The 13,605-nt window shown below is 34.0% G+C and overlaps 1 long non-coding RNA gene across 1 annotated transcript in view; it reads left to right on the top strand.

Moving 5' to 3' along the window:
• Positions 1-13,605, top strand: part of LOC309615960 — a 147,574-nt gene that overhangs the window by 36,269 nt on the left and 97,700 nt on the right. The gene's annotated exons all lie outside the window — the stretch shown is intronic.

A 13,605-nucleotide genomic window follows, 5' to 3' on the forward strand; every position in this document is an offset into this window, starting at 1 on the left:
ACTGTAAGCTCCTGTAATAATTGATAATTATTCATATTACACTTTACCTGTTCAAACTACTGAGTGATTTCTGTCTCCCGTTTGGTCTCAGAAATGATACAGCTTCCCCAGTGTGATATAGTCTAGTTTCCCCGGAGAGCAGTGCCTTAGATAAAGTCTTAATGTTACTATTCTATTAGAACATAGAATCCTAAGGAAGCAAGAATGAGTTAAAAGAAAAATGAGGCAAGGTAGGAAGGAGAAACAGGATGAAGGGTTTCTAACTAAGATGGAGGTACCCATTGTTGCCAAACATAATTGATTGATGGATGACATTGGGCCATGTTCTGAGAGTCTGTATGAACGAATGGAAGTCCATTTTGAGGAAAAAGGGGAAATAATTTACCTGCTGGCTCTTGACTTCCATTGATCACAGTTTCACTCCACAGCATATTAAATTCCCTCTACTTTTAATCTGTGCATGCAAAGACGCCAAGAAGATCTCTCCCATGCCTCATACCACATGAGCAAAATGGGTGCCTTGAGGCAAGAGGGAAAAGATACAAGGTGCGGGCATGCGACGCATCTGCACAAAGTTGGTCAGAATCCATGCAGCACTGGTCCCTACAGTGGTCGCTTGCGTGGCAATGATGGTAAGTAGCTGAGGGTCCCAGAGACAGATAAGAATAGAATATATGAGGAGGCACCCAAGATATACCCGACACAGGATTTTATCTGTAACATAAACTACATGCCATATGCAGATGTATCTCAAGTGTCTATCTCCAGCCACGCTTTTCCTCCTGAGAACCACGCTCTAAGTCCAAATGCTTAGTCAACATAACTGCATATCTTACAAGTGCCTTAAATTGAGTATATGCAAAACTGAATTCAATTTAATATTGTCAAACCAAACTCTGCCTAATGTTCTCTCTTAGTCAAGAGAGTCAGCTTTCATTTTTATATTCTTCCAAGATGGAAACTTGGATTATCTCTTGCATCTTGCTCACTCTCTCACTGGCTGAAATTTAAGTACTCAACACATCGTTTCACATTTTTTTCTTTAGAGATGTCTCTCAAGTCTGGATTCTCTTCTGTTCTTCACTGTCATGGTCTTATTCCAAGTCCGTCCTCATCATTCCCTCAAATTACTGCAGCAGTCTCTTGTCACAGCATCTCTCTAATACCTTCAACATGATGATTTTCTTTTAAAAAATGATTCTGTTACTTCCTTATATTAAAACCATCCTGCATGTCCATTGGTTACAAAATAAAATCCAAATTCCTGAGTTTGGCATACAAAGTCATTCACAGTGGGCACCCAATTGTCCATCCCTAACACCACAACTTCCACTCATTCTACACTTGGCCCATGCTCTTCTCATGTCCTAAGCTCCCATGCTTCCACTTTACAGAACTTTGCAACATATCACAGCATTTCCAAAATGTTCATGTTCCAGGACTTAACACAAATATCTTTCCTAGTGCTTAGAATGGAAAAATCTATAATTCTCATAAAACTCAGGTCAAATGTCACCTCTTCAGTAAGTTTCCTAGAAGTAATTAACTGTTCTTTTCTCTGAGCAGGTCCCACAGCACATTTCCTTTTCATTCTAAAAGTATTTATCATATTTTATTACAAGTTATTTGTTTTCACACCTGTATTACCCACCATATTATGCTTTTCTCTAGTGCTAGGACCATGTATTATTCTTTCTTGCCTCTCCAACACTCAGCATAGCACTTGTACATAAACCACCCAATAAATGCATGTTGAGTTGAATTTAAATGAAATCATAGGTGTAAAAGTATATATGTATAGTATTGTTATCACCAAAGCAGCATTTCACTATAGCATGATGTGCATCTAATTTTAAACTTATAAAGATTCTGTGTTGATGCCACAGACACTTTGTCAGCCATCCAAAAAGCAGCAGAGCTTTTTGCCAATGAGCAACTGCAGTGTATGTTGACAGTTTATTTCAGTACATTATATGGCACTCAACCAAAATGGAACAGCAAGAAAAGATGGAAAGAAAATGACCATTTTCTAGGTCTCCATCACTGCATGTAGGACTAGATGGATATCATGATGTTCATGTGCCTTGGTTTGCATCAGCCTTATGTGTAAATCAAATTGATCGTCCTAAGTTGTTTGGCCCAGGACTGTCATTCTAAGGCCTTCAGTCATGCAGTGCTATGTTACACTCTATTATTGTACACTACATCACAGCATACTGTATCCATTACAGTAATCTCATGTGGAATTACCTCTTACAGAAGGATGGAACACACCCTAAATTATAATGGCCTCGTCACTTGTACTAGCTTTAGTAGAAGTCCTTTGAGCAACCATGTTACTACCTCTGGTAAGATGAGAAAAGGTAGTAATTCATTCTAAGATGAAAATGTTTTCCTAGAAAAAAAATAAATCTCAATATTTTAAGATATTTAAGATTAGCTTTACAATTTACAGAACTATGTTCAGAAGTTTTCCTCTTAGAATGATATGATTTCATGTATGAATCTAGAGTAGAAGTTAACTTTCAGACTGATTTGTGAGCCAAGAGACTTGATTCATCAGATCATTGCACTTTTTATAAAGATACAAAACTCCTTGTTTTTCTAGAAGTTTTGTATTTTCCTGGTCCAAAAATTATATGTTGAATCTGTCCAGTTATTTGGACCCAGTATCCTTTGCACACAGACTGGAGAAATTTTTCTCTGTTCCATCAGGAATAATTGCGCTTCCTCATCTATTGGCTTATTTTATGTTATAGACTATGTAAACACTACAGATGCTCATTTTTCTTTCTTTGCTTTGGCTGGACAAAACTTAGAGTGAAATTTGTGGCTTGTATTTAGCAAATGCATAAGTCTTTGTACATTGAATATTTTAAATCAACCCTCATCACAAATTCACCTTAATTTCCTACCCTTTTCCCTACCCTCTATCTTCACTTAATTCAACTTTTTTTTTAGCATTCCAAAGCACCTATCTTTTTAAGAATGGGTTGATTCATTTTTAGGAACAAAGTGGGGCATTAATAACAACATAAGAAGGGAGGGTAAAAAGGAAACAACATAGAAGATAGAGAAAATACATTAATTTAAATCACATATGAATCTGGTAGAAATAGTATGCTACAAACACATGAGGTTTGTGAAGTAGTTTCAAAGATTACTGAAAAACAATAATTTCTCCTCTCTATTTTCAGGCCATCAAGATAGGTCAGTAAATATCATGTTTAAGCATTTGTCATATGTTAAGGAACATAAGAAGTATTTTATAACCTGTACCTCATTTTATCCTAGGATACCGCTTTGAACTAAGTATGATCATCACCATTTTTTAGGTTAGTAAATTGAGATCTATTTAGGTTGAACATCTGGCCACAGTTACACAAACATAGGTTTGGAAGTAATGGAGGCTGGATGTAAATCCACATCTTTTTACTCCCAAATCTGTATATTTGCTTTCCATGTTTCACTGTGCTCCTTCAATATATTTGTTTTTTCTCTGGATAGAATTCTGGATAATGCAAAATAAACATATTTACCCTTTCCTAACTTCAAATATGGCAAGAGAAATGACTTAAATATATATGAGTTTGCAATGACTATTTCTTGAAGTTGGGAAAATCTAGGTAAACACTAGACTATGAATGAGGTCAGCGGCTGTTAAGGTTCTTCAGTTTTATATATTCTGAGATGTTATTTAAATAAAAGACATGGGTAGTCTTTTGTGTGATTAATGGAGCATATGCCCAGATTCATTTGATCCTAGATTCATTAACCCCTGCTCCACTGATTTTTACTCAGTATTTCTAACAAAAGAGAATTACACTTTGAAAGCAATGATGCAGATAAGCTTATATTCTGTATAGTGAAATAGCTCTTCTTGAGCTTGTTGGATTTTTTTCCCCAAACGTCCTTTCTATGTGGGATGTAGTGTGAATTTAGTCTCACAAATTTTGTGCTAATTAGAGTTGGTTTGTTTTATTCTGAAAATATTTAACAAGGAAAAACCATATATCTAGACTATTCAATGCCATATGCATTTGGTAAAATTAGTTTGTAATCCTTTTAATCCTATAGTTATCAGATATGATTATTTTTAGAAACACAGTGGCTAATTTGGTTTATTAAAGGTGGCAATACAATATCTTTAATTCTTTACTTACTTTTCTTTGCTAATTTTGAAATAAGTTGTTTATTATTTTGCAATCATTTTGGCAATGTATACCTTTTTAGTACTGTGTTCAAACTAAAAAACAACAACAGCAATAGCAACTTAACTTTGTAAAGTCTTTAATGTTAAAACTAAAACTATGCACAGTGTATTTGAATTGACTAGGTCTGAGATTTTCAGTTCTACTCAGGCAGCTTTCCTTGAACTAGTGGGGTGATTTTACTGTCAACTTTGGGCTGTCTGGGCACACTCACTTTCAACAGGAAATCAAATGAGATTTGAATTTCATAATTTATGTTGGGTCTCTGAATGTTCCAGTTGTGCTGGAAAGATCCTATAAAAGCCTAGCAAGATAACTTCATTGGAAGGGAATATGATACAGCCAAAGCTGACATTATAGATAGTCACAACAAGTAGCTAATACAAGATACCTTTTCCAGCTCCACATACCTCTCATTAAATGTAAACATGCTAACAGATTTTTGGACAGAATACTGTGGATGCTATTCATTCATTAATCAAAACAGAGTATTTTATCATATTTACCAGTTTTAGAAAGTGTGTGTCCTGAAGTCTAAACATATCTGTGAAGCTCCCTTCTCAGCTCCAACCACCAGTTAATTAAAATAGGTATAAGTTTTTGAGTACTCACCTGGGACCAAACATTGTGTTTTAAATACTCAACATACACTCTATTATATAATCTTTGTAACTTTCCTATGAAATAAGTGTGGTTTTCTCTGTTAAAGCAATGAGAAATCTGAGGCTCAGAGAAGTAAATCTACTTGCCCTAGGTGAAAGCACTGATAAATCACAGAATCATGATTCCAACCCAGGCTTCAAATTCCAAAGCGCCCTCGATCACTGCTGCAATACTTCTCTCCTTCTCTGCTTCCCAAACAGAATCCTTTCTTTGTCAATAGATTTGTTAGAGGCCAGCACACTTGTATTTCTGCATCCTTCTTTCTATTTATATTATTGATGGAATATTTTAAGAATTCCAACTATTGCACATAAATCTGTTCTGGAGTTTAGAACGAGTTCATCCATTCTTGCATGTTCCATTAGCAGAAAAGTAGGTTCGTTTTGCAGTCTTATGTTAATATTACCTTGAAATATGAAAGGTCTCTATTTCTCATATGGGTGTAGAAATCTATGGAAAAGGCAGTAATGTCATTTTGGCAGTGTATCATCCTGAATCAGAAACTAAAGCATGCAAACTGAAATTGATTTGTAACAGGTACCTTATTAGAAGCAAACATCAAGAAAACTAGAATCAATGTTGAAACAAAAATTTGTCTTGTAAGCAATCCTGAGTGAAATGTGTTGACACAGCATCACTTTCTGTAGCCCCATTTTTGCATGCTTTTCAAAGCACAGCTATCTCAGGCTGAGGGAGATGAATAATTGACTGATCACTGCATAATTCAACATAGTGTTGTAAAAATTCAAGGTCTGGCAAATTTGAAGCTTTTCTTTTTTATTGAGACCGAGGTTAAAGTTTCAATCAACCTTGAAGAAACATTTAAATAACACAAGGATATATGATTTATTAAAGTGCATATTATTCTTTCTTATATTCCCTACTTCTTCATTAAGCTACCTCACATAATGCACATATAAAGTTAAAAGACTATCTATGAAGTTTAGTGGAGTTTCCGCCTGTAGCGACTTCAAAAGCACTAACATAATCATGTCTAAACACACTTATCAAGCAAATAAGCTCAAATACGTTACCTTCTATCTATCCCATTATATTTATTTCATATTTTTATACATAAACTATTTTATAAATTTAATATGAAAAGGGGAAAGCAAAATTATTGTAAAATATGCTGACAATTTTATCCAATATATTATAAAATTTCCACAAAAGAAAAAAAAAAAACCAGCATGTGGAGTAATTTTTCATTCAATTGATTTTCCTATAAAATTTTTTTTTATTATCTATTATGTTTCAGGCACTCTCTTCAAAACCAGAATACACTTGGAAAGGGTAAAAACAGATGCTTTGTCAAGGAGAAAATGATAAGCTTTGACAGGGAAGTACAGAAAAAGGAAAAAGGTATTTTTGTTCAATTAAGTGCAAGGTATGGAACGAATTAGCGTATTACTTTAAAATGCTATTATTATATTTAATTTCAAATAAAGAATGCATTTTTAATTTTTAAGATTATAAAAATTCCCCCATTTAGTTTTTCTAAAAAAATTAGAAAAAAATTCCTCCACATTACATTCCATATTCATGTATAATAATTATTTTATTCTATTGGCAATATTATAGATATTCTCAGAAATGTTTAGGGCATTGTTAACCTTCGGATATTTCTGTATATATAAATAAAAATGTGCTTTGTACAGAAGTTTGGTTTTGGTACAAGATTTTTCCAATAAGTGAAAGGTATGTTTTGCTAAGCTATGTCTATTTAGGAAGTTGGTTTTATTTATTTATTTATTTTTTAATCAGACTCAGTGTATACTTAGAGAAAACAGGATGAGTGGCAAGTTGTGTATGAACAGGTGTGATTGACTTTGCATTACAAATAGCCTTCATCATAAAATAACGTAAACTTCAATCTAAAGTACTTGAGAAAATTTAGTTCAATCCTATCTACTTAAGTGGAGTAAGAAGTTCAGCATAATTCTACTAACAAAATTCTACATACAAAATTGTGTATGGTATAACTGCTATAACATATGACATAAGCAGAACCCATGCATGTCCTCTTTGAAAATCTGATAGTCTCATTGGAAAGTAAAATGTTAATATGTAAAACAATTAACAAATACATATGAGGACTTAATTTTTTTTTTCCTGTCTAAATAGTTTCCCCAAATCCAAAATGAACAGAGCATGACATGGGGCCAAAGATGAATTTTAAAATAAAGCGAACAAAACAGCTCAATAAATTGCCATGTTTTGAAGAATGATTTGGGAGACAAGATACTGCTATTGATAATTATTAATCTTTTGAAATATCATCATATACTTAAGTCCAAAACTGAAACACTCCTCTTTACCTAATGTAACATAAATGCTGGAAATCCTTTGAACACCATAAGATCTAAATCAGGAAGTCATATACTTGGGACACTATTTTTCAACTTCTTTAGTGACATAGATTACCCAGAATCGCATAAAACTTTTTTGTCCTGAATTTTACTTAGCAGTTCCTTGGGCTGTCTAATGAACTAAAAGAATTCTCATTATTGTTAAGTGCACAGGACTGTAGGCTGCATGGCACACACTGTTGATTTGATACCCTTTATGATGACAGTCTATGGTTCACCAGCTTGGTTAAACAGCACATCAGAAGCAGTGATGGGTGATCAATCTCATTCCCCATAGCATTGCTCCCCAAAGAGTCATTATTAAGAATAAAATGAGGAAAGGCTATCAGAGGGAATCATTGGGTCTATAGCTTTAAAAAAAATCTAAGAAATAAATGAATAAGAGTCTCAGGAAAACACATTTTTAAAACCTTGTTACAAAGGGAAGCAAAGGGACTGACTATATCTTGGAAATGGCAATTTTATTTTCATCCTTACTAGTACACATCAGTGTCAAATACTAAATAGGTGTATATTATGCAAGGATATTTAGATGGAACTTACATTTCATTTCCATATTCATTTGTAGGAATTAATTTAAAAAGCATACAAGGTATCAGAATCTTGACCTCATGACCAACAGTCAATACCTATAAATTGGTATAAACTGAAAACTAAGTTTTTTTTTGTTTTTTTTTTTTTAAGAAATTCACGTTCTTTTATTTATTTATTTATGACTGTGTTAAGTCTTCGTTTCTGTGCGAGGGCTTTCTCTAGTTGCGGCAAGTGGGGACCACTCTTCATCGCGGTGCGCGGGCCTCTCACCATCGCGGCCTCTCTTGTTGCAGAGCACAGGCTCCAGACGCGCAGGCTCAGCAATCGTGGCTCACGGGCCCAGTTGCTCCGTGGCATGTGGGATCTTCCCAGACCAGGGCTCGAACCCGTGTCCCCTGCATTGGCAGGCAGATTCTCAACCACTGCGCCACCAGGGAAGCCCAAAACTAAGTTTTTTACAAATAAATTTTATTCTTAAGAATAACATCTTATAGGGAATTCCCTTGCGGTGGTCCAGTGGTTAGGACTTCGTGCTCTCACTGCCGAGGGGTTCAATCCCTGGTGGGGGCACTACATCCCACAAGCTGCTCTGCAAGGCCAAAATAATTTTAAAAAAAATAATAATATCAATAACTTTTTGCTCTGCTGTTTTATATTGAAGGATAGAAAATCAGCAGTGCAACTAGAATAAAATTCAATTCTAAAATCTAAAGTTATTTCTAAAATGATTTAGTTGAAACAAATCTAATTTTAATTTCTTTCTCGTAGAATTAAACAGATTGAGAATGTTTTTAAGCATATCTAGTAAGGTAAAATAAATGGGACTAACTTTATTCCCATGTAAATTTCCCTTGTAGGAACTTGATTACATTGAAAGACAGAGAAAAATTAGTGGAGAATGTTGTAATTCAGAAAAATAAAATGTTATTTATAATAACAACTCACATTTATTAGTGCTTACAATGTTTCAGGTACCTGCTAAGAACTTTACATAGATTATCTTGTTTAATCTTCACAGTAACCCTGAAGTAGTTTCTATTACTATTTTACATATGAGAAAACTGAGAAATAGAAAATTAGATAACTTGTCTAAGGTCATTGCATGTTAAGTGTTGGAAATAAGAAAGTTTGACTTCAGGTTCCACCTTATTAATTACTATGGATTCTTACTTCTTATAAAATATTGCTTCAAAATTTTTACAAATTGCTGTTATTTCCAGGGGTCATTTTTTTTTTAATCTTATGGAGGGAAATGCTCTCTATTTGATAACTGAAAGACATAACTGAAAAAATGATGTAAAATGTACCCATTGTTTTGTTTACCCTTTGATTTGTGAGTCAAGTTAGTTACTCTCAAGAGCAAGTTACAGAAAACCTTATAAAAGAGTTTTCCAAATTGTCTACAAATAGTTAGAAAATGAGAGTGTTTCTGATAAAAACACCTCATAGAGCTGGCTCCACGATTAGATTAATTCAACAGCTCGGTGATATCATCCATATTACTCATCTGCCAAACTCATCATAGCCCTCTTAGATTCACAAGATGGATGTTGAAATTCCAGATATCACACCCAGACAGAATAATGTACAGTAGAAAAAGAGAAACCTTTTCAAAGAGAATTCTGAAACTTCCCTCATGTCTCCTTGAGCAGAATTTTGTAATATATCCATTTCTAAACCAATTTCAAGCAAGGAGAATGTAAATGTCATGATCAGCTAGACCAAATATGATTCAGCTCCAGCTCAAGATGGATGAGACCACCTTTCCTGAAGGATGTGGCCACATTGAGACAGGTGAATTCCTGAATTAAGTTAGGCTACTTTGCAAGGGAGAAAAGTGGGGAGGAGTAAATAGTTGCTATCTAAGCATTAAAAAAATAACAGTGGCATCACTCCAACTTAACAACAAGTATAAAGCTGAAAAATCAACAAATCTTCTTAGATCTATCAGAGAAGTGAAGTCATAGGGCAAATGGCTGCCCCCCCAAATTGGAAATACCAACAGGTGAATACAGAAAATCACAAATTTTGGGATGAGAAACCCATAAGAAGAAACCTCGGTGGAAACCAGTGCTGGGTAGGAAAACCTGAATTGTAATTGATGAATTGCTAGAGGCTTAATGTAGACAAGTCTGAGAGGTAAAAACTCCAAGTTTCACAGTTATGGTGAGACCACACACTTGGAGTTTTACCTTCAGGAGCTTGAACAAGTTCTTAAAGTGAATACCAGAAAAATGTACGCTCTTACTTCTGGTCGATGGGGTGGGTGAGATACCATTTTGAAATATGTCACAGCTTTCTGTCTTTCTTAATAAGATCTGCCCTCAAGAGAAAGTATTTTACCAGAGCCTACACTATTGGGGTTTTTTTCAGAGCCTAATCAACCTAAGGGAAGAAAAATACCCAACTCCAGTTCACTCTAGATTTCTTATCCCAAATAAGGGGGACAGGGTTGAAATGAGAAGGATTGGTGAAGTTCAGAGTGCAGAGGAAAACTCACACTGAAAGACTGAGAACTAATCATAGATCTATAGAACGCTCCCGTTCCCTACCTACACCTTACCCCTAAAGGCCTGTTTACTGCAGTTCCTCTTACCTAGAAGATCATGTCTGTCTATCAAGAAAAAATTATAAGGCATACTTAAAGACAAAGAAAGAATTTGAAGAGAAAGTGCAAGCATCAGACCAGACTAAGATCTAACAGGGATGTTGGAATTATAAGACTGGTAATTCAAAACAGGGATTAATATGCTATGGGCTCTAATGGATAAAATCTACAGCATATAAGAATAGAAGGGCAATGTAAGCAGAGAGATGGAAATACTGAGAAAGAAAAAAACATAAATTCTAGAAATAAAGAATGCTCTAACTAAAATGAAGAATGCTCCTTAGTAGACTGGACACAGCTCAGAAAAGTATCTCTAAGCTTGAGGATATCTCAATAGAAACTTCCAAAATTGATAAAGACTGGAAAATAAAAACAGAGTATCCAAAAACTGTGGGACAACTACGAAAAATGAGAATACTATAAAAAGAAGAAAGAAGGTAAAGAGTTAAAAAAAAAAAAAGATTTGAAGGAATAATATTTTTGAATATTTGAAGCAATAATATTTGAAGTAAAACTGTAGAAAAAAAGATATATAAAGAATATTGAAAGAAGGTAGAGGTGGGGGGGATCACCTTCGCTAAAGAGGAGTGAAGATAAGAATTACATCTAACTTCTCCTCAGAAATCATGCAAGCAAGAAGAGAGTACAGTGAAATGTTTAGTCTTGAGGGAAAAAAACCACCAACCTAGAATTCTGTGCCCTGCAAAATTATCCTCCAAAAGTGAAGAAGAAATAAACACTTTCTCAGACAAACAAAAATTGAGGGAATATGTTACCAGGAGAACACATTGCTAGAAATGTTAAAATAAGTTCTTTAGAGAAGGAAAATGATATAGGTCAGAAATTTGGATCTATATAAAGTAAGGAAGAACATCAAAGAGGAACTAAGTAAAAGTAAAATAAAAACTTTCATTTTTCTTATTTTCAATTGATCTAACAGATAATAGCTTGTTCAAAATAGTAATAGCAACTACGTATTTGATTATGTATGCTTATGTATAAGTGAAACAAATCACAGCAATGATAAAAGGAATAGGAAGGAGAAATTAGAATTATTTTGTTATCATAAGGTACATGTACTACCTGTAAAGCAATATAATGTTAATTGAATGTGAACTTGGATTAACTGTAAATATATATTGCAAACTCTAGGGCAATCACCTAAAAAGCAAAAGAGAACTATAACTGACAGGCTAAGAAAGGAGAGAAAATGGAATCATGTAAAATGCTTAATTAAAACCACAAAAGGGATTGCAAATCAAATTTAACTGTACTCAAAAAGATCATATACCATGATCAAGTGGGATTTATCCAGGGGTGCAAAGAGGTTTCAATATCCATAAAATAAATCAATGTGATACACAACATTAACAAATTGAAGAATAAAAATCATATGATTATCTCAATAGATGCAGAAAAACTTTTGACAAAATTTAACAGTCATTTATGATAAAAACTCTCGACAAAGTGGGCATGAAGGGAACATACCTCAACAAAATAAAGTCCATATGTGACAAACCTACAGCCAACATTATTCTCAATGATGAAAAGCTGAAAGCATTTTTAAGATTAGGAATGAAACAAGAATGCCCATTCCCGTCACTTTTATTCAAGATAATATTAGAAGTCCTAGTCACAGCAATCAGACAAGAAAAAGAAATTTTAAAAATCCAAGTTTGAAAGGAAGAAGTAAAACTGTCAGCGTTTGCAGAAGACATGATACTATGCATAGAAAATCCTGGACTCCACCAAAAAACTAGTAGAACAAATAAATGAATTCAGTAGTTGCAGAACACAAAATTAATATACAGAAATACGTTGCATTTCTATATACTAACAATGAACTACCAGAAACAGAACTTAAGAAAACAATATCATTTATAATTGCATCAAAAAGAATAAAATAGCTAGGAATAAATCTAACCATGGAGGTAAAAGACTTGTACTCAGAAAATTGTAAGACACTGATGAAAGAAATTAAAGAACACAACAGATGGAAGGATATGCAGTGCTCATGGATTAGAATTAACATTGTTAAAATGACCACACTGCCCAAAGCAATCTACAGATTCAACACAAGCCCTATCAAAATACCAATGGCATTTTTCACAGAACTAGGACAATTGTAAAATTTGCATGGAAACACAAAAGACCCCAAATAGTCAAAACCATCTTGAGAAAGAAGAATAAAGCTGAAAGTAGCATGCTTCTTGATATCAAACTATACTGCAAAGCTACAGTAATCAAAACAATGTGGTACAGCACAAAAACAGACACATAGATAAATGGAACAGAATAAATAGCCCAGAAATAAACCCATCCACATAGAGTCAATTAATCTATGACAAAGGAGGCAAGAATATACAAAGGGGAAAAGATAGTCTCTTCAATAAATGGTGCTGGGAAAATTGGGCTGCTATATTCAAAAGAATCAAACTAGACTACTTTCTCAAATCATACACAAAAATAAACTCAAAATTGATTAAAAACTTAAATGTTAAGGCCTGAAACCATAAAGCTCCTAGAAGAAAATATAGGCAGTATGCTCTTTGACATCAGTCTAGCAATATTTCTTTTGAATAGGTCTCCTCTGGCAAAGGAAAAAAAGCAAAAATAAACAAATGGGACAGCATCAAACTAAAAAGCACAGAGAAGGAAACTATCAGCAAAATGAAAGAGCAACCTACTAAGTGGCAGAAGGTATTTGCAAACAATATATCTGTTAAGGGGTTAATATCTGAAATATACAAAGAATGCATACAACTCAACATCAAAAAAACAACCCCAATTTAAAAATAGGCAGAGGACCTAAATAGACGTTTTTCCAAAGAAAACTTACATATGGCCAACAGACACATGAAAAGATGCAGTAATCATCAGGAAAAAACAAATCAGTACCATAGTGAGATACTACCTCACACCTATCAGAGTAGTTATCATCCAAAAGACAACAAATAACAAGTGTTGTTGAGGATGTGGAGAAAAGGGAAGCTTCGTGCAGTATTGATTGACCTGTAAATTGGCACAGCCCTGTGGAAGACAGTATGGAGGTTTCTCAAAATTTAAAAATAGAACTGCCATATGACCTAGCAATTGCACTTCTGGGTATTTATCTGAAGAAAACACACATACATAACCATTATTATCAGTGTTATAACAGTTTTCTTATCTTTTATAAATTTCATCATATATATATATTTTTTTAAAGTAGAGGGAAGGA

Source organism: Balaenoptera borealis (genome assembly GCF_965194805.1).
Source record: "Balaenoptera borealis genome assembly, chromosome: 18".
In the NCBI taxonomy this organism is placed as follows: domain Eukaryota; kingdom Metazoa; phylum Chordata; class Mammalia; order Artiodactyla; family Balaenopteridae; genus Balaenoptera; species Balaenoptera borealis.